Source organism: Euwallacea similis, chromosome 7 (genome assembly GCF_039881205.1).
Source record: "Euwallacea similis isolate ESF13 chromosome 7, ESF131.1, whole genome shotgun sequence".
Lineage (NCBI taxonomy): Eukaryota > Metazoa > Arthropoda > Insecta > Coleoptera > Curculionidae > Euwallacea > Euwallacea similis.
This window is the reverse complement of record NC_089615.1, coordinates 3,951,755-3,971,248: the sequence shown is the minus strand read 5'-3', so window position 1 is coordinate 3,971,248 and position 19,494 is coordinate 3,951,755. Positions and strand designations below refer to the sequence as shown.

General features: G+C 33.5%; 1 protein-coding gene across 3 annotated transcripts in view; it reads right to left on the bottom strand.

The window, feature by feature from the left end:
* The window catches only part of dnc (phosphodiesterase dunce), a 338,757-nt gene that overhangs the window by 228,701 nt on the left and 90,562 nt on the right, over positions 1–19,494 (bottom strand). The gene's annotated exons all lie outside the window — the stretch shown is intronic.

Sequence of the window (19,494 nt, the reverse complement as noted above, 5' to 3'; positions counted from 1 at the left end):
ATTCTTAATAATCTCAGGCTTCGAAGAAATTTGCAAGGAAATCAACTTTGTCTCAAAATCAGTGGCGTTGCTTTATCAGTTAAACTAAATAATTTTGTTCCAAGTTTAGTATTGTCTGGGAAAATTAGTAAAGTTTTGGCTCTTTCCCAAGCTATGCTCATACGGCCTTGATATCTTAAAACTCGAACTTGTAAATTCCAGAATTTTAAGATGAACGTAAAGTTTTATATTATGTAAAGTTAGTGGCGTGAAGGAATCATTGTAACAAGTTTCTTTAATGAATATAGAGATTTGCTTGATGCGTGAAGTTTCTCGACTATTTAATCTCTTTTAAAAATTTTTCTCTTAACGCGGGAGTTTCTTGAAAATACCAGATTTTAAAAATTTTCACGAGTGTGAGGAACGTGAAATATGTTGCTTTTTCAGTAAAACTGTCTTTTTTCAGAAGTAGAGAGTTATTTGGGGAATTCTTAATGTTGTTTAACCCTCTTCAAGGCGTGCTCAATACTATCCTAATATCTGCAAAATGTCTCGTAAATTCCAGAATTTTAAAATGCATATTGAGAATTTTAAATTGCGTAAAGTGAATGGCGTATCGTCTTAAAAGGAATTATTAACACTCTTACCTCGCAATGCATGTTTCTGTTTTAACGTTAATGAGCTTACATTTAGATGTGTGCGTCAAGATAACTCATTACATTAAATTTCTCAATTGATTGATTTAATCTGCTTTACAAGTCTAGAATATTTTCCAATAAAATCCTAATGGAAGATTGTCGTGACATGCCCTTAATTATGCCTTAAAAATATAGAATGTGCAATCATTTTCCGATCCACTGAAGCGAATATTATAACTATGATATTAGTTAATTAATTAATTATCCGAATGATAATAGATATCCCTATTAATTAGAGCACGAAATACGTTTAGATTTGCATTTGAAGTGATTCCACATGTAATTGCCACCTATTCTGATTCAAACACATTATTCGATGTTCAAACGGCATTTCAAGCTAATTATGTACCTTTCTTCCATTATACCCAATATCAGTAATGTTTTGGGTATAATAATGGCTTTGATGATCTGAATTATGGCTTGCAACCTAATGCGCTTTGTAGCGCTTTATCAGACCAGAGCTTAATCCGTTCAGCATAAAATGATTATCCAATTTTAACTAATGATGTAGATATGATATGGGCATTTTTTTGTCTTTAGCCTATTTTAAGCTAACGAGGCCAATGCGCCAATCAACTGTAATTTTCTTTGATAATTGCTTTCGTAATCAGTAAAAAAATATTTTGAATGTTGGTATTATTAGCAATTTCACAGAATATTAAGGAGATACATTTAGAAGATATATATCTATTGTTTGTTGCTGCCCATGCTATTCGGAAATAAATAGTTTCATAATAAGTGTGGAAAAAGGCATTTCCCGCACGCGATTTTCCCTACCCAAACGACGCAATGCGGAATTCCGGCAATCAAAATACTTTCCGCACGAGGCCCGAATAATATTGTTTCTTCTCTTGCAAACAAATAGACCACCTTCTCTGTTACTTCTTTAATACTGACTTAAAAAAACCTTTTTAAATAAATATTAAACTTCTAAACCGAATAAAAAAACTACGATTATTTGTATGTTATTTTTCATGAAAAAATATAAACCAGAGCGTTTTCTGAATAATTTGCCTATCTATGCTCGTACGAGGAAGATAACAAAGCTTGATAAATGTAAGAAATAAAAAAGGAAGCAAGATTTATAACTATAAAATATTTAGCAGGAGGAGACAAAGTTTTTTCCCTTACTTAAATGCGAGTACAAATTTTTGCAGACAAATGCATGCGAGAAAATATCAATTAAGCGTGGTACTAGAAAAAATAAATCATAGAATTAATATTAAATATAATGTAAGGTTTTTTTGGTAAAGAAATGTAATAATTTTTAATTTGTTTATTTTCTCAACCGATAATGTTCTTTTGTTGATTAATAAAATGATATCGTAATATCGGGCTTATAGTATATTATTGATTGAAAAGATACATTTTTCACATTAAAACTCGTTTTAGTTCAAGGTTGTTGAAATTTTTGAATAATGAACAACTAGAAAAGAATAAACCTGCCATAAAACAAGACCATATCTTAAATGAATATATTATGTTGTGAGCAGAGATGTTATGTTTGTACAGAAACTTTAGATTTATAATCAGTGATTTAATTCCAAAAGGATGTAAATTGTGGTGGCTTTCTCTTAATCGTATTAAAATTGTAAATATGTAGTCGCAAAAAATTACTTAGAATAGCTAATTTTACTTTAATATTTGTTTTTTTAGGGGACATCACAAATTAAATTGTTATTGCCGAACCAGCATAATGAGATTTTTCTGAACTTGAGTGGTAGTTTACTAAAATCAATGTTCTATTTCGTATTACACGACAGTTGGTAATTAACTAGGCATACCGAAAATTTAGACTTTAATACCTTTTAAAGTTACATATGCGCAAATGAAACCAGTTGCGAAAAGCATTCGGCAGAAAATCTCGATCCGTAAGAAGTCTAAGTACTTTTGCAGGTTAAAATGCTCTTAGGATTAATTTAACTTAAGATTTATTGCCTTGGTAGTCACCGTTACTCAGAATTAAAATGCTATTCAAATATAGATAAAGGCATTGTTATGTAAGACTTGTTCCTGATTTTTTTCTAACAGTACGGAGATTCATTTTTACCGAAGATTTCTTAACTCGGTAGCTATATTTGGCTCGGATTTTCGATTCTATTTTGAAACAAAATTTAGATTCAATAGAAATCATACTCAGTGGGCAAGAAATTTCAGACATTTTTTTATGTTAAAAATCCGTGGGAGAGTAAATTGTATTCAATATTTTTCTGTTAGAGCTCTTATAAACGGATGACTTTATCTTTGTACCGCGAGTAGCAACACTCGGTCCCTCTAAAACGCCTTTAACTTAAATCTTTTGATTTTGAACTAACCTGTTCAGACGAGCCATTGTTGAGCGCAATAGTCGCGAAGAATAGCGAGTCTCCGTTTCAAGTGACGTCTATTAGAAGTCCCTGCACATCTATATTAATAATTTTACCTTCCTTGGATATACCAAATATCATAGATACACAGGAATATTGCTTCAAAGCTTTGAATTTATCCCCCGATGAAAGGACGATAAATGCGGGGCCAATAGAATCATTAAGACCTACATAAACAGCCAGCAGACGTCAGCTCATACATTGTATCAAGCAATAATTCCAAATTTTATTGTTGTGTTTTTATGGCACTTTATTGCGTTTCGTCTTTGTCGTTATATTGGATGACATAGGAATTAATGGCCCTGCGAATGCTCGTTTAAAAAAGCCAGGATTTTGAAATTTTAGTCCAGCTTTTTAATAAGTGAAGTATTTCTCAATATCTATGTTAATTTTTATTTGGTCCACATTTTTTACCTAAAGATTTACATACTGTAAAAAAATAATGCAAATAAAAGAAATTAAGAAAGTTAAGTACCAATTAAATGATTTTTTCCAATGTTCTACGCCAATGCCTCCGAAAAAGGCATATTAAAATATAAAGTAAATTTTGGAATAATTTTTTTCTCAGCAAATTTCGACGGAGTGATTCATTTCAGAGAAAAAATCTGGCAACGGAGCACTACTTAATTATTTATTAAGACCGACAACCCAAAATCTTTCCCACCCGGAAAATAATTAAGAATTATTACAATTTGAATGTGGTCGTATTTCTCTTTCAAATTTCAGATATTGATTTCATTTCCCTTCCAATCGAATTAAACCGACTGAAATTGAAAAATTTCAGTCGGTGAGAAAGCACCTTTCAGGGATTCTCAAACAGTATTTGTTCTCGCTTATTCATATTTTTAGAAAGAGTGTAATATTTTTATTTTTTTTTACAACAAAAACAGGAAGCCTTTTTATAAAATTTATAAATCAACGTAGCTAAGTTGAATTAATGAAAAAACTATAAATTTTCTCCTAATTGCGTATTCCCTGAACTTTTAATACATAAGCATAAATTTGGCAACGCTGGTATAAATCGAGCAGTAGCCAAGTGGGGACCGCTCGATGGTTTTCTGTCGCGATATTTATAAAATATCACAGTTCTTTACCTTGTCGCCATCTACTAACAACCCACTTAACCACATTAGAATAAACATAAAATCGCTCATGCACAATACTAATGTGCAACAAAAAAAGCCAGTATCTACGACAAAATCTGAATAAAAAGTATCACATACTCGTTAAAACTTTTGGATTCATTACAACAAACTACCAAGGCCAATAAAATAAATCCATCTCGTGCTATAGTTTTGTTGTTTTCGTCACAATTAATATTCATGGCTTAATTGCTTAATGCGACGATGTCAGTTAATTTATTAATTAGCGCTATAGAAATAATGTGTAATTTTGTGGCGGCGTGTCGTTGAATTGTATATTTTTTCATTGCAATTTGTAGAATTTTAAGTAAAACAAACACGTCCCTATTTTGTATTTTTTGTCTCCAACAATAATGCTCGAAATATTGCAACTCCTGAAACTCGGAACTTCTTGCAACATCTTGAACTCCATATTTCTGGATTTTATCATTGTGGTTCATTTTCCGTCCATTAATAACAAAAACTAATTTCCCAAATGAAAGATAACGAAATACTTGTAAGTGCATCATAAATCGTTCGTTAATGTTCATAGCGTAACAGCATGCCTCTAGAATTTTGATATGCATGATTGGTAAGGCGAAACGATTCCTACGGAAATAAATATTTATAACCGTGCCTGATTTGCATACTGACTAATATGGGAATTAATTGTTTTAAACAATCTTAAACTTCTCATTAAAACGCCGAATTCGATACGTCATTTACGGTTTGACACATTATTTCCCTCAAACCGAAATGGCGACTGATAATAGTTATTTACGTCGCAAATCCCGGAGGTGATTTGTTACAGTAAGAGTTTCCTACTCGTGTCCCTCATACCTCTTAGTCTAGAAATCATCAACGAGTATTGTAACAACACCTAATGCACTTGTATCTTACGTCATTTTATTTTTAGATTTGTATTTCTCTCCTTGTTAGGTTGGAAACTTGTCAGACCACCCTTGTACTATCTGGATAATCTGAACTAACTTGGACAAAACTTCTTGAAGAAATGGCGAACACAAAATTTGTCTACATTTCTCACTCTGGCACGGTCGAACGCAATTAAGTATTTTGGCAGTGGCAAATGCATTTGCTATTTATTTTTATAAATACTTGAATATTGAAAAAAATGACATTTTTGAAACCTCTGGGTTAGAATTAATGCCTATATGGTCACAGTAAAAAAAATATTTTTAATTTTAATAAGAGAAAAATTGTGACAAAAATTTCAATTTCCAAAAACCATGGATCTCTGGTTAAAGTCCGGTACGAGTGCTTAACAACAACTTTATCAATATCGGGTACTATAACGTTGCATTTACCGTCCGCATATTAGCACAGAGCAGCAGCGGGTAAACACATATATAGAGACAGTATCAAATTAATGACATTTAGGTTGAATGCAAACTGAACCAAGTTCAAATTAGCTCGCAGTATTGCGGTGGGCACAGAATAATATTATCAATAATATTATTGATTGAGGTGAGTTAAACTATGTGATTTCCTGGGATTAATGCAAATTGAGAAGCTAATTAGGCATCCATTGATGTATTTAAGAGCAATATAATTTCAATCTGACGTCGAAAACTTCACTTTGAAGAAGGCTGAACTGAACTGACTAAAAGCACTGTAATACCTTGTCCTCTGAGCTTGAAAAGATAATCGGAGTAAAAATGACCAAATAATATAACTATTAGTTTACCGGGGGAAAAACTTAGCAGTTCAGCATTACAATTCCATTGTCAAACGTCCAGTGGACGAAATCACAACAAAACAGAAACTTCGCTATGGGGGCATAATACCTCTTTAGTTTGTAGTCATTTTTCATGGGACATCCGGAACATTTTAAATTCAACCCTCATCATTGGGTTCTCGGAAACTAGAGGATGTGCGAAGAAATTTAAATTAGGGCAAAATTGCGCAGTTTACCGCTTGACCAAATGATGTTTTCAAAATTTGAAGTTTCCGAATACTTCCGAAACTCCAATAAAAATTGGAGGTTTCATTTTTATTTTTATAACGTTATTTGATAAGGAAGTTCAAAACCACAAGCACATTTTCATTGCCACTTTTTCTCAACTACACGATGACGTTTTCAGATTTGCCATTCGACGTTTCGTCTTTCGGCTACTATCATCAACTTTATATTTTCTTATGGGTGCCACATTAGATTTTTCGACAGAAAAATAGTTGGATGGCAAATTTGAAAAGGCCATTGTGTGACTGAAAAAAAGTGGCAATGAAAATGTGCTTGTGGTTTTGCACTTTAAGTTAAATAACGCTAAAAAAAATAAAAACGAAATAACCAGTTTTTCGTTTTTTTCTTTAGCTATTTACGAAAAATTCAAATTTAGAAAACGGCATTTTATCACGCGATAAATTACGCAATTTTGCCCCAATTTAAACTTCTTCGTATCTCCTCTAGCTTCCGAGACCCCATTGGTGAGGGTCGAATTTAAAAAAATATGTGTGGAAAACGACGATCATCCTCTGACGAGGACCACACCCCAAGGATTAATCCCCGTAATGATTTATATATCTACCTAGAAAATGTCTTATCAAACCATTAATAAAACGTTTTATAGAAACTTGCAAATTAAGCTTCAACCTCCATCGCGCCAAATACGTCCTCCCAAGATTGATGCAATAGATATTTTATAGAGGACACACCATTCTTTTTCCTAAAGAAACGTTTTTTTAACGAAACTAACATAAATATCCGCCCGTATTGCCAGAAGCTGTCCATAATGTAAATAATGAGCATGAAGTCAGCATAAAACTTCGAAAACATTATCAATTTTAGTTGATGGGGCAGAAGTGACCATGGTGTGTCTCTCAACATGCGCCGCCAGTCCATATGCGTTCATCAATTGTAATAATGACACAGCTGACTAGTTATTGACTTGAAATTCGACATTAAAGTCTTCGCAGAATATAATCTGTCTGTATACGAATATGACAAAAATTGTTCGAGTAATAAGAAAAGTACCTTAGACGCTGAGATTGTGCTTCAAAAATTCTCTCTGATACCGCTAGCATATTGCTTAACAAGATTTTCGTTTCGAACTTCTATCATTTATTGTTTATGAGATACAGGCGACAACCTCTATTAATGGAACACCCTGTACTCGTCAACAGACACTTAGGAATACTCCAAGAACTGTAAATTTCAAGAGCATAAGTGAAATTTTGGATAAACATACTCGGATATGAATATGTACTTATTTTAATGGAAAAAAGAAAACTCAGTTTGACCTACAAGGAAAATGTCCCGTTCTGAGTTTCGGCAGAAAATGGAGGAAACTGAAACCATTCAAATTTGGACTATTTCGAGAAACAGTAAATTTCGACGTTCTGATGTTATAAGGCAAAAATCGATTGAATAGAGAGCATAAAAGAAAATGCATTTTCAGGATCAATATTCGAGGAAGTAATAGGTATTTCTAACGATCAATACATTGAAGCAGCAATTGTTTAAAAAACAATACTTAAAAAAATACGTTGAGTATTAAATAATCCACAGCTGGAAAATCGAAACTTGCCTCCTTTGTACTGCAACATAGCCACTGCAAGTATTTATGTGAGAACACCACTTTCGCGTCCTAGGGATTAAAAGTGCCGTTCACCATCCGCAGAGGAGGGAAGAAAGTTCAATTTTTTAAACAGGTGTTAGAAAAATTATCATTTCATAGCACGCAGCTGTGGCCCATAAAAAGTGATCATTTAGAATAAATTATTTCAAATGGATAATAATGTCTAGACTAATAGGTTTATTTATAACTAATAATAAAATGCAGTGCTAAATACTGCAGATGAGCACATTGTGTTGGAAAAACAACAGAGTTTTATAATATGCAATGTGGACTGTGAGATATGGAAGTATGTTTTTTGTTTGAAATTTAGTTGAAGTGATTTGCAACAATGACCAAAAACACTTTGTGCCAAATAGGGCAGATGGAGTTAGACCGAGTATACGAATCGGTTGAATGAACTAACCCAAATTAAATTAGATTACGATCAGTTTACTCCCGGTCTATTTGCCTTAAGCTCGCAATTTACGATCCTCTGACCTCAAACTTTTAGCAGAGACCTTAATGGTTTTCTGAAACTTTGGCAATTGCCAGAGTTGGCGGAATGTATTATTCTCACGTGATCGATAAAGGTATATTGTTTCGTTGGTTATTTTAAGTTTTCTCAATAGATAACGAGTTTTGTAACATTTTAAACGTTCCAGAAGTGGTGTTTAAACAATACGTCTTTAACCAAGTTTAGAGAGCGGAACAAATAGTTTTACAACTTAACAGACAAGTAATACCATTGTGAGCTTCTTCAGGCCACAGGCTGATTAATTCCTCGCGTGTTCTAGATACTACGAGAGCACGGAACGACGAGGATAATCATATGACGCGTCTAAAAACTCATAAATCGGGCACGTACTTTAATAAAAAAAAACCATTTCTTGTATATTTGATTTAGGCGCCAATAAAAAGACCACAAACGTCAGTCCAGAGGGTGCGAAAAACGTGAAAGTAAAGCGTAATAACTTTTTCATTTTTTGCGAAATTGTGTGTCTTGCCATTACTTCTGGTTTAAACTTGAGGAAAAGCGCTGTTTGGGGATTTGTGGTAACGATAAATCGCCAACTAATTGAGCGAAAGTTGATATAGGTGAGGAAAATGGAATTGAAAAACGTTTCATAGGTAACCTTTGAACTTTGTTGGAAGTAATTAACTTTAACATACCAACCTTGGAGAAAGGAATGCATACCTTCTCCCTTAATTAATATTTTAATAACTCACATGAATGCCTGAATCAGCACAGTAAAATTTCACCATTGGAGCATAAATTTCGATCTTATTGGCATTTTTAATTTAGTACGGAAAATTCACGTTTTAGAAACTATGAACGTTGGAAGCGACTGAATGGGGTAGGATTAGAAAATAATATTCAAACACTCGCAGTGACTAGAACAGGAATTATGTATAACGTTGACTCAAACACAAATTTCTGAAATTGCAGAAGAAACTCAAATTGACACGGATAAAAGTTTTCAGAAATATTGAAGAAACCTGAGACGAAACTTTCATAGATGATATGACTAGAAATTGTCGAAAATAATAGTGAAACACGAACCCGCACGAGTGAAACTCTCAGAAATGCTGGAAACCGTGAGCTGGAAACAAGAACTTTTGGAAATATTGAGAAAACTGATATGAATACAAATTCTTGTTATTACATAATAAAATTTTCATAGTTACTTTAGTTGCTTTCCTAGTGTTATTAATTATTTGTACTAATAGCCCGAAACACATTGTCGCGATACCTTATTTTCAATAATTCATGGATTGCAAATGAGTGAAACGATCATCCAATTCATCATTCATATCGACATGATTTTGCCTTGTATTCTTACAACAAACCCAAATTAATACGAAGCATATTTGGATGGAATTGGAATGCATTAACAACTACCCATGGTGGAAAAGTCGCAGTTTTCCTTGTCATTTCAGTCAACAACCGAATCTTAAGTAATATGTAAAAGTATAATCAATCCAGGGATTTAATTAATAAAGGAATCTGGATTATAAACGAAATCTGGATACATAGAGATATTTGGGACGATATTACCTCAAAATGTTTGCAGATTTGACACGATAAACTGGAAATTAGTGGGATTAACGCGTATTTCGAGTCCGGGATTAGGCTGTAATAAGGTTCGATCATCCATGACAGGTTTGCGGTTTCTCTATGCAAACACATGGAATGCCGAAAAAATTCTCTGCTGTTTCGGACAAGCGAGTATTATTCTGCTGGTCATCTGATGACGTGGGGTCAAGGAGTCACGGTCAGTTTTCATTTCCTCTTTATCAGTGAGAATTTTCCACTAATTTTTTTGTAATTTTGAAAATATGCATATATACAGGGTGTTTGCCGATAACATGTCGATACGTCAAATTATCACAGTTTTTTAACGTTCAGAAGCAGATGTATTATTTGGCGATATAGGTACAATTAAAAAAAGTCGAAATCGTCATGATATGTTCGGTGCTCCATAGTTGAAAATTGAATTAGACAAGTACTTCTTCATCGGTTTCACGGAAAAAGTAGCATTAAGAGTGAAATATACATATAGGGACTTCTAGAATCTTATGTACATATTTCAGGGTGTAATTAACCTCACAGAATCGTAGGAAATTTGAAACAAACTGTATCTTGGCAAAGGAGCCTTTATGAACCCATGTTCTTATGAAATTTTCTTCATAAATTCATTTGAGGAATCACACCCTAAAATATCTGCATAAGGATTTTGTGAAACTTTTCGCATTGATTGTTGTCCAAATCTCAACGTTTTTCAACTGACTTTTTTTCAAAATGAGCATAATTGCAAAGAATTTAGATATAGAGAATATATCAAGATTAAGTAAAACAAATCGCATTCACCATCATTCGGAAATTGAGGCTTGTAAACTACTTTTTCCAAAAATGTGCAAAATAAATTACCAAACTGAAATTTTTTGTTGCCACTATCATAAATCCTTTAAGGAAAAAAAATCTCTCCGTTTATTGTTCCACTTCCGTATCTATTATACCACTCGATTTGAAATTGAACTTGAATGCTGGAAATACTTCAATACTATAATATTATACTATAACTGAACGCTGGAGCCCATAGTGCGCATTTCAACGCGCACGTCGCACCCTTCCTCAGCCTATCAAAAACATGCGCACTATGTAGGTAGGAACTCTGCATATATTTCTGACTGTTCCTGACGATTCGAAAACGGTTTTCTTTCCTGTTTGAGCAAGGTTCAAACTTGGGGTTAACAAACCAACCTAAAAATGGTGATAGTCGAATTGCGATTTCTGTTCTGAACTGAAGAGTATAATGGCTAGAGTAGCTTCGCAGGACTGTAGCGCATATTAAGTAGGCATATGAAAGTCTTACAGTCAAGACTTTTAACGTTAGATATGTATATTATAAATAACAAATAAATATAACATTGTATATTACATAGTGTAATGCAACAGTTGATGGAGGAATTTAACGATTTTATATTTGTTCTAGAGAATATTCGATTTTCTGCCGGATAGGTTTTAATGCACTTAAAGAATCGGTCATATGTACAACCCCAGTTTAGGCCTAGAGATATACCATAACAGTAAACTCCAGGTAAAGTTCCGAGTTATCACATTTGGCGTATAATTAATTATTTATGTGGTAAAATCTCTATCTTCAAGTGGAGGTGAAGTCCCAAATGATAGCTATGCAATTGGGAACAGGGCCCTTATCTCTCTAGTGTTTACAGGTTTTTTTTTTTTTTTTTTTTTTTTAAATATATTTGACCGTGCATAACTTCGATTACATTCACGTGCCTGCTCGACTTCAGTTTAAATGTTTTTGAAAATTATCAGTAAAATTGCCGGATAAAAAGCTGCGAAATTGGTAAATCCAAGCAAATCTAAACATTCACTAAAAATCCTTGAATTACTTATAATAATTGCCTTCATAAAAATAGTTAAAGTGTAAAACTGTATAATAGAATCAACTCATCAATATTTATAATATAAATACCAGTTTTTTTGTAAGATGTAATGACCGGTATGTGTCGTCACAGCAATTAAATAACGCCAGGAATCGTTTTAAATTCTGTTTATGTTTTGTTGAATTTTTCAAATTGTTTCGACTGAAATGCAGTAGAAACCTCGTCGCATATTTAATTTTCTACAGGCAAATTTATCTGTATTGTGAGTAAAATAAAGAGCGATCAATTAAGGAGGATATTAGACTGACAATTATTTTCCCTTTATCGAAAGTTATTCTTAACTTTATTATTGGCTTTTGTTATGTTTCAGTCAACTTTATAGCAATGCCGATTTAGTGGCAGTAACTTTTAGCTATAAAAATAGCCATAGATGAATAAATCTGAATGAAAAAAAGTCCATCAAATCAACAAAAAGATATTAAAGGTTTCAAGTTGTGTTGTTTAAAATAATATGTATGTATGTAGTGATGATTTAATAATAAATTACGAGTAAGCATTATCATTTTCCATAAGGTGAATGGTCAAAGACTCATCTGCATACCAAATACCATCACCTGGGTATAATATAAACTGAATAAGTGATGAAGGTATAAATAGGCATATAAGAGTCATAATTTTTCTACGTAAACAAAGCGATTTCCGAAGTGATTTTTAAGGTTCCGTGATGCTAATCAAATTGAGTTACTTTGATTAACTATTATTTTTATTGTTTCCTTTCGGCAGTAACTCAATTGTGGAGGTTCGTCAGAGCGTCTCCAGAATAAACTAAATTTAACAACTGTTCAAATATTTTCTATTGATAAATGTTTACAAATGTTGTAAATAAGTTATATTGCAGAATTTATTTATTCAAGTGGGATGACTGTAAGCAAAAAATGGTACTGTACAGTGTTTGATTTAAACGGCATTACAGAGGTATTTCAAATGATCAAGTATTACAATTGCCAGTGTTAGTTTTCCATCCTACAACAAACCAAAGAAAACTGACCTGAACTAACTTTATTAGTGCCAGGACTTGCAATATTAGTCGAGACAGAAACTTTTAATATGAAACTAAGTTACAAACTTGCCTGCTCCTCAATCTTGAGGAACACACAGAAAACATGAATGAAACACCCTGTAGCTAGCAGTGAAACTTTACATTAAATGGATCGACATCGATGGGCATCGAAATATTCCTCGTCGTATTATTTTATTGTCTTATGTTTTCCGAACAAATTAGCAGTTCAATTTATTGTAATAATTGCTTCAATAATTACTCATCCTGCATATTAATTTTCCTGGATAGTCGTGATATTATGCGAATAAATTATGCTGGAATCGACGCTACATACAAATTAAGAACAAGATTGTTCGGTGAATTCGTTTAGTTTACTGTGTTACCTGATCTCAATGTAAACTATTAAAAAACATGTCTCCGAGATTGAAAATTTAGGAGGAATTCGCATCTGCTAGATGCGAATCAATTTGGAAAATTCGATTACTAAATAGTGCTCAAGCAATCTAATTTACTTCGGCATAAAATCTAAAATTTAATTGGATTTTGTAACGAACGAACCTCAAATCTTGCTGACGCCATACATATTGACTTCCTCGTGATCCCAGGCATAAGCTCGAGAATAAGGGATCATAACTACATTAATTAAAAATAAAAACCATAATTTCCTGCAGGACCTAACTGCTAAAGTTTCTCGCCCACGCAGCCTGGATAGATAATCGTGAGGAATGGTGAGGACAACTTCTTCGAGTTTTATGCTTAATCCTGCACACTCCCACCCTTAATAACCCTTAAAATTGCCACGATAGCCCCATATTTCCTTTCAACTGCCAGCTAGGAGGGGTTAATTTAAACCCCTCGTTTAAAGGTATAGCCATGACCTTTTCTAATGTCAGCAGGGGTATAATTGATATTTGATACATTCGCAGTTAAGTAACTCTAATCGTACTAAAGTTCACGCCATTTGAAGGCAGCTTCACAAATAATGCACTCGAAATTGTCTGCCTCATCTGCAATCAAATATCATATTTTTCAAAGGCAATTCCTAAAATCACTTCCATACCAGAGGTAGCTGCTTAATTTGCATAACACAACACATTTTCTGAATTTGCAAACTTATTATTGAGTGCCAACACTTAACGTTGTTTAGACAAAAGAAAACGAAGCTCCGATAAGAGTGCATTACGTTTTAACTTCCTCTGCTTTATCTCACTATGCAAATTTACATGTCGTAAATAGATGTTTTGTAGTGTTATTTATACAATAACAAAAGTGAATAGGCGCGCTTGTGAATATTGTATTTTTTCAATTCAACTAGCCGCTTTAACTTATCCTCTCTGATAAATTTACGCGTCAGAGAAAACGTAATTTTACAGGATTTATGCTGTATTGATATTCCCAAAAATTCTTATTCGGCATTCCTTAAGTTGAAGCAAAATCAAAATTCCTCGATTACGTTTTCAAAAGACTGGATACTTCAAAAAAAGTTCACTTCTCCCTTTATTTGACTATATTATGAATCTTTTGTGGAAATTCGCCGAATACCTAAGCTGGAGCCGTTTTAGACGCTTATCTAGACCGACCCTTTCCTAGCAGAAAAGCGTATAAGATATTGGAACTTTGGGGATACCCAGGAGAAAATACCGCGGACTTTCTTGCATTTTGTCAATAAATTATAATTTGTCGTCCACTTGAGAAAGCTGGGATGAAATATTGCCGTGTGGGGAAAAAGCGTGAAAGAAGGGTGGATTTTGTTTTAGAAGATCGTTCGTTTTCGAGAGCAAAAACTTAAAAAATGCTGATGTGTCACTTTAATGGAACTTTCACGTCGCCTACTGAATTACTTGTAGTAATTGGAAAACATATCATCGGAGATATAACTTACTTTACGGTCTAAGTTCCGGAAAAATGGAAAGGTATTTGGTTCAAACGCTTTTCTAGCAGGCGATATCTTCGCTCTGGTAAATACTGCACTCACTGAAACTTCAACTGAGTTTTCCTCTACTAAATTAGGTGAAAAGGGGGATTTTTCATGTCTCGCTCCGTATTATTTGTTACTGGACTGTAACAGGACCAGGAAACTCTGAACGAAAGAATTCAATTTTACATATGATTGAACATTTACTTTTCTGTGGCACAAAGCTGTTCATAACAGCAATAATGTTATTGATACATGTATATATTTTTTGAGCAATGGCCGGTTCTTATTTCAGGTCCTTCAAAGTGACTCCAAACTTTTCCATCAGTGGCGGATCGAGGAATAAGTGGGAATCAGGGTAATAAAGTAAATTCATGTGAGCCCGGATCTGGTTACAGTAAGCAGCTCGTCATTGGTTACATGTTTTAAGGTCAAATCATTTTCCAAATTTATGTTTCTTTTAAAGACCTGCCAATTTTCAAGGATACATTTTGAAAAAAACACGATTGATTTTTTCGGATCCAGATTACATGAATCCATGTCGGTCTAAAATTATCTAGAATTTTCAATGCACGAGTTATATTCGGAGAACAATTTCATGAACCAAATGCTACGTATTTGTGGCACTTTACAGTGTGTGTGGTTGCAATCGTTACTTAATAATGAAATACCTGATTTTTAGCGTAAAGCAGGTGGTAAATGCAATTATCAAAACTAAAATGTGCTCCGTTTGCTTTTTTAATCTTGTTTATGCTAATCTAACATGAAAATTCTGTTTTATATACCCCTCGATTTGCTGCGTTAAACGGTGTGTTTTTCAAATTATTCAGGATTCGAATAGTGTTTAATATTCAATACATCATTGACAATCTCAATGTTTTATAAGCTATCAATTTGAAAAATTCATGATAATCCGTGAGGTAACACTGCGTTTTTTTTATACTTGCTGCGATTTTTTTGCATTAAAAAGCAAGGACTTTCCCAGGCTTTCACTTTCCTAACTCCTCTTAGTACGCCCCTGCATTTTACATATAAAAAAATTTTGGTGACAACCAAATACATTTTTCTCGTGATTTTTTTATTCCTCCCAGGACCACACTGATTATATTATAAAATTTGAAAGCATAGCCATCAATACCCATTAAAACGAATGATATTGTATATTTCGTTTCTCAGAGTCTCTACGAATGATTAAAATCTTGACTGATAAGCTACGATTTTTTTACTTTTCACCCCATTTTGATACGGCCCTGATTTTCTATTGTTGTTGCTGGTAATCCCTGGGAAGTTGTTTTTTATACGTCACTGTTTTTTTTCGCTTCAAGTATTTTTTTTTGTATGTGGTAACTCTGTTACACACTCAGCAGGAATAAATTCGCCCCCGGGCAATCCCGGGCATCAAAACGGCTGGATAAATGTCGACCGCCACTTAACCTTTTAAGTCTTTACACCCTGCTCGATTTCTAAATAAAATTTTCTTTAGATATTTTTAGGTCGATATAACCTCATCATATGCTATCTGATTTTTTAGTTTTTACTCATTTTTTCCTATATTAAAGTCTTCTGTAGACCTGCTCCACACACCCAAAAAGTGCTACACACCACGTATTTTTTTATTATTGGATGTTAAAACAGAACTATTGTAAACCATTTGACGATATTGCACTAACAATTAAACAACGAAGTAATTAAAACCAATACAAGCCAATTAATAGCTTCGTTGACGCAAATTGTATATGCAGATATTCGCAGCTTTGACTATGACATAGTAGCAAACATTTATTCTGTTCTAAATCCCTATTACACCTGCATATTGTATTGAATTTACTGATGTTTCAAGAAAATATGCAGTTTCATCAAGCAATGATGAACCGACCTTATTAGGAAACGTCTCAAACACCTCTTTTTTCGCACCAAAAAATCCGCACAAAATCCCCCAATTTAGTACAGCAAAAGAATCACTAGTTCTATTATAGCTCACCCTGCATCACGCAAAACACCCAAGACAACATTTAAACTTGCGCACCGAATGATTGATGCGCTTTTTGCATCCGCCGCGGGGATTCTTCCATCTGGAATCGTAACTTATCCAAAGAGGGAAATCCGCAAAACTTGAACCCCACGTGCTAAAGTCGATTTCCGGAAATCCTGCATTAGAATTACGTCGAACGGTTGCAGGACACTGCGAACCGAAGGCAGCTGTGGCGTGCACGTTGTCAGCGGATCAGCAGGACCCGAACATATACGGGAATACACGAGAAGGACTGCAGGAATCGCTGTTGGGTAAGTTACGTAATGGATTTTGCAGGATTTGATGATAGTGGAATTTGCGCTTGTTTAGCAGGAAGTGCGTTTTTTTAAGGTGTTGGTCGTAGGTGTTTATAGAGGAAGTAAATACCAGCAACCCAAAAATCATCTGCGCAAGTGTTGATAGGTTGCCGGTCACAGAAATCCCTTAAAGTCACATCACATAGAAATTGCTGTAATATTCAGGAAAGTCACAGCAATTTTTATGTGCAAGTAAATTAGTTGGAAACTTCGATCAAATACCACTTTCAGTAAATAGCGCAAACCATGGGGAATATGGCCATCCATTGTAAAACTACCAGATAATACGACCCTAACATGAACGTCAAAATAGCGGTGCTGCAAAAAAAATATTTTTGATCAATGAAAAATGTGTAGAAAACGGAGGTGATTTTTCAGAGAGTGATCAATCGGAATCCTTTCCAGTCGAGACAGAATATGGAGAAAAATTTATTAAAACATTAATAGTCCAGAATAAGGAATTTTGTAATCTCATCGATAACGTAAGAGTTTATAGATTGAAGCAATTGCCCTGTCCACGAATATGTATGTAAGTTTGTTGAGATGTCATGAATTGCAAGATAAAAAGGCTGTTAACTCTGAGTAAACTAAATTTGGTGCCCATTATAGTGGGTGTTTCGAAATAAGTATCGTAAATTCATGAGCAAGTAAATTTCGATCCAATATGAAGAAAATTGTTATAAACATGGGTTAGCGAAACCAACGTTGCTGAAATACAGAGTGTTGAGGTTTACTTTAAAAAATGCAACATTGTAAATTTCTTCAAAGCAATTTTAGATAAATAGACATTTTGATAAAACTTTAATCAGTCTTTTTAATATATACCTTTTCTCTTTAAGAATTTCCATAAAAAATGATAAAATTGTCGGCAGCTACGTGCAAGGTTTTATGTTTTTTTGACTCATGTACTATTTTATGCTTCGTATCTTTCGATAAAATCTTATGCCAAATTTAAATTCCTTCTTTAATTCTTTAGCTTTTTAGTCCTTTACAGTATTCTTATATCTTTCACAGTTTTAGTACACAAGGTAAAAAATCATCTGGCATAGTTATCAACTATCTGAAGCAAATCGTAACATTTAATCAAGTTTCTTCAAATAAAAATAAAATTATAAAAACTGTTGAAAATGTGCCATCCTGTATATCGAAAATAATGTGTTTTTGACCATGGGTTCATTAACATTTTTTAAATTTTTTTACAGAACGCTATCGCTCCCTGAAATATCTCTATAATGATGTGGTATATCCTGTATATCAATAATTTAGTTACCTCAGTGCCGCATATATTATGACCATCGAAACTGAGAAAGGAATTAAAAAATACAATTTATTAACAGTGGCATACCACTTTCTTCTTGAAAAAAATCCAGTAATGTGGCGATATGCTAACCACTAGTGGAAATAAAAAATTACTTGTGAATTACACACCTTTCCCGTAGCTTATCTTCGTAAATATGGCTTAATTAACGGCTCACCATTTTGGTTCACCGCGTACTGCATGATTCACTTGAAAAAACATGCGTTACTACATGAAACTATCGGTCTTAATTATTACTTTATGTTTAAAATAGATAAGAAATAAATTTAATTTGTAAGAAGTCATTAAGAACTTTATAATTTTAAAGATCTTCGGAAAAGTTCTATAAAAACGCATTGTAGAGAAAAAACTGGAGGGCAGATGAATAAAAGTAAGTTAAACTATAAACTTTTATTTACAATTGATATAATTTAAATTCAATATTCTCAAGAAATCGATCCAGCTTCAGAATTAAAAAAAGTTTTGAATAACTCTCATACGGCAAAATCCGCTTCCTATGCATTTCCCATTTGTCTAGCCAACGCATTATTATAGTCTATTACGAGCATGAAATGTAATTTATTTGAATTTCATATAGTACAGTAAGTTATATGAGTAGGGAATAATTAATTTGTGCAAGTTCTGTATTTTTTCGACGACCAAAACAATTTATACAAATTAAAAGGAATTAACTGCTTAAAATTTCAAAATTCGATACACTGGCATCAAAACAGCCACCGGACTGTTAATGTTTATTTTCTTTGCCTCGTCCTTGCCACCAATACGAAGCTGTGAGAAATAAGCTCATTTCCTTATTATTGCGCGTGCAACCCGAAAGAAATTAAAGTATTAGGAAATCAAGGGTGAAGAGAATGGGTGATAATGGAGTGTTTTAACAGTTGTATAAAAAAAAGTTCCTTCATTGGTTATAACATTGTTACACGTCGTTAAAATAATGTTTTCAACATTTCTCGATTGGAAGTTAATCTTTTCCAAATAAATACAGAATATTTAGGTCAATATCCAAATGCGCAGTCTACAATTCGTTGAGCACTGTAGAAACGATACTTAAATATTGGTTTCTTCTACAATATATCGTCATTGACTTGCAAAATCGGGTATGGTTCGAGTAGATTAGTTTTTAGCGGAAACACTGAACCTCATATTATCACTGGTGTTTGTACAGTGCTTAATCTAAAATATTCAATTTTTCGCTTTTGAAACCTCTTCCCATCTTTAAATT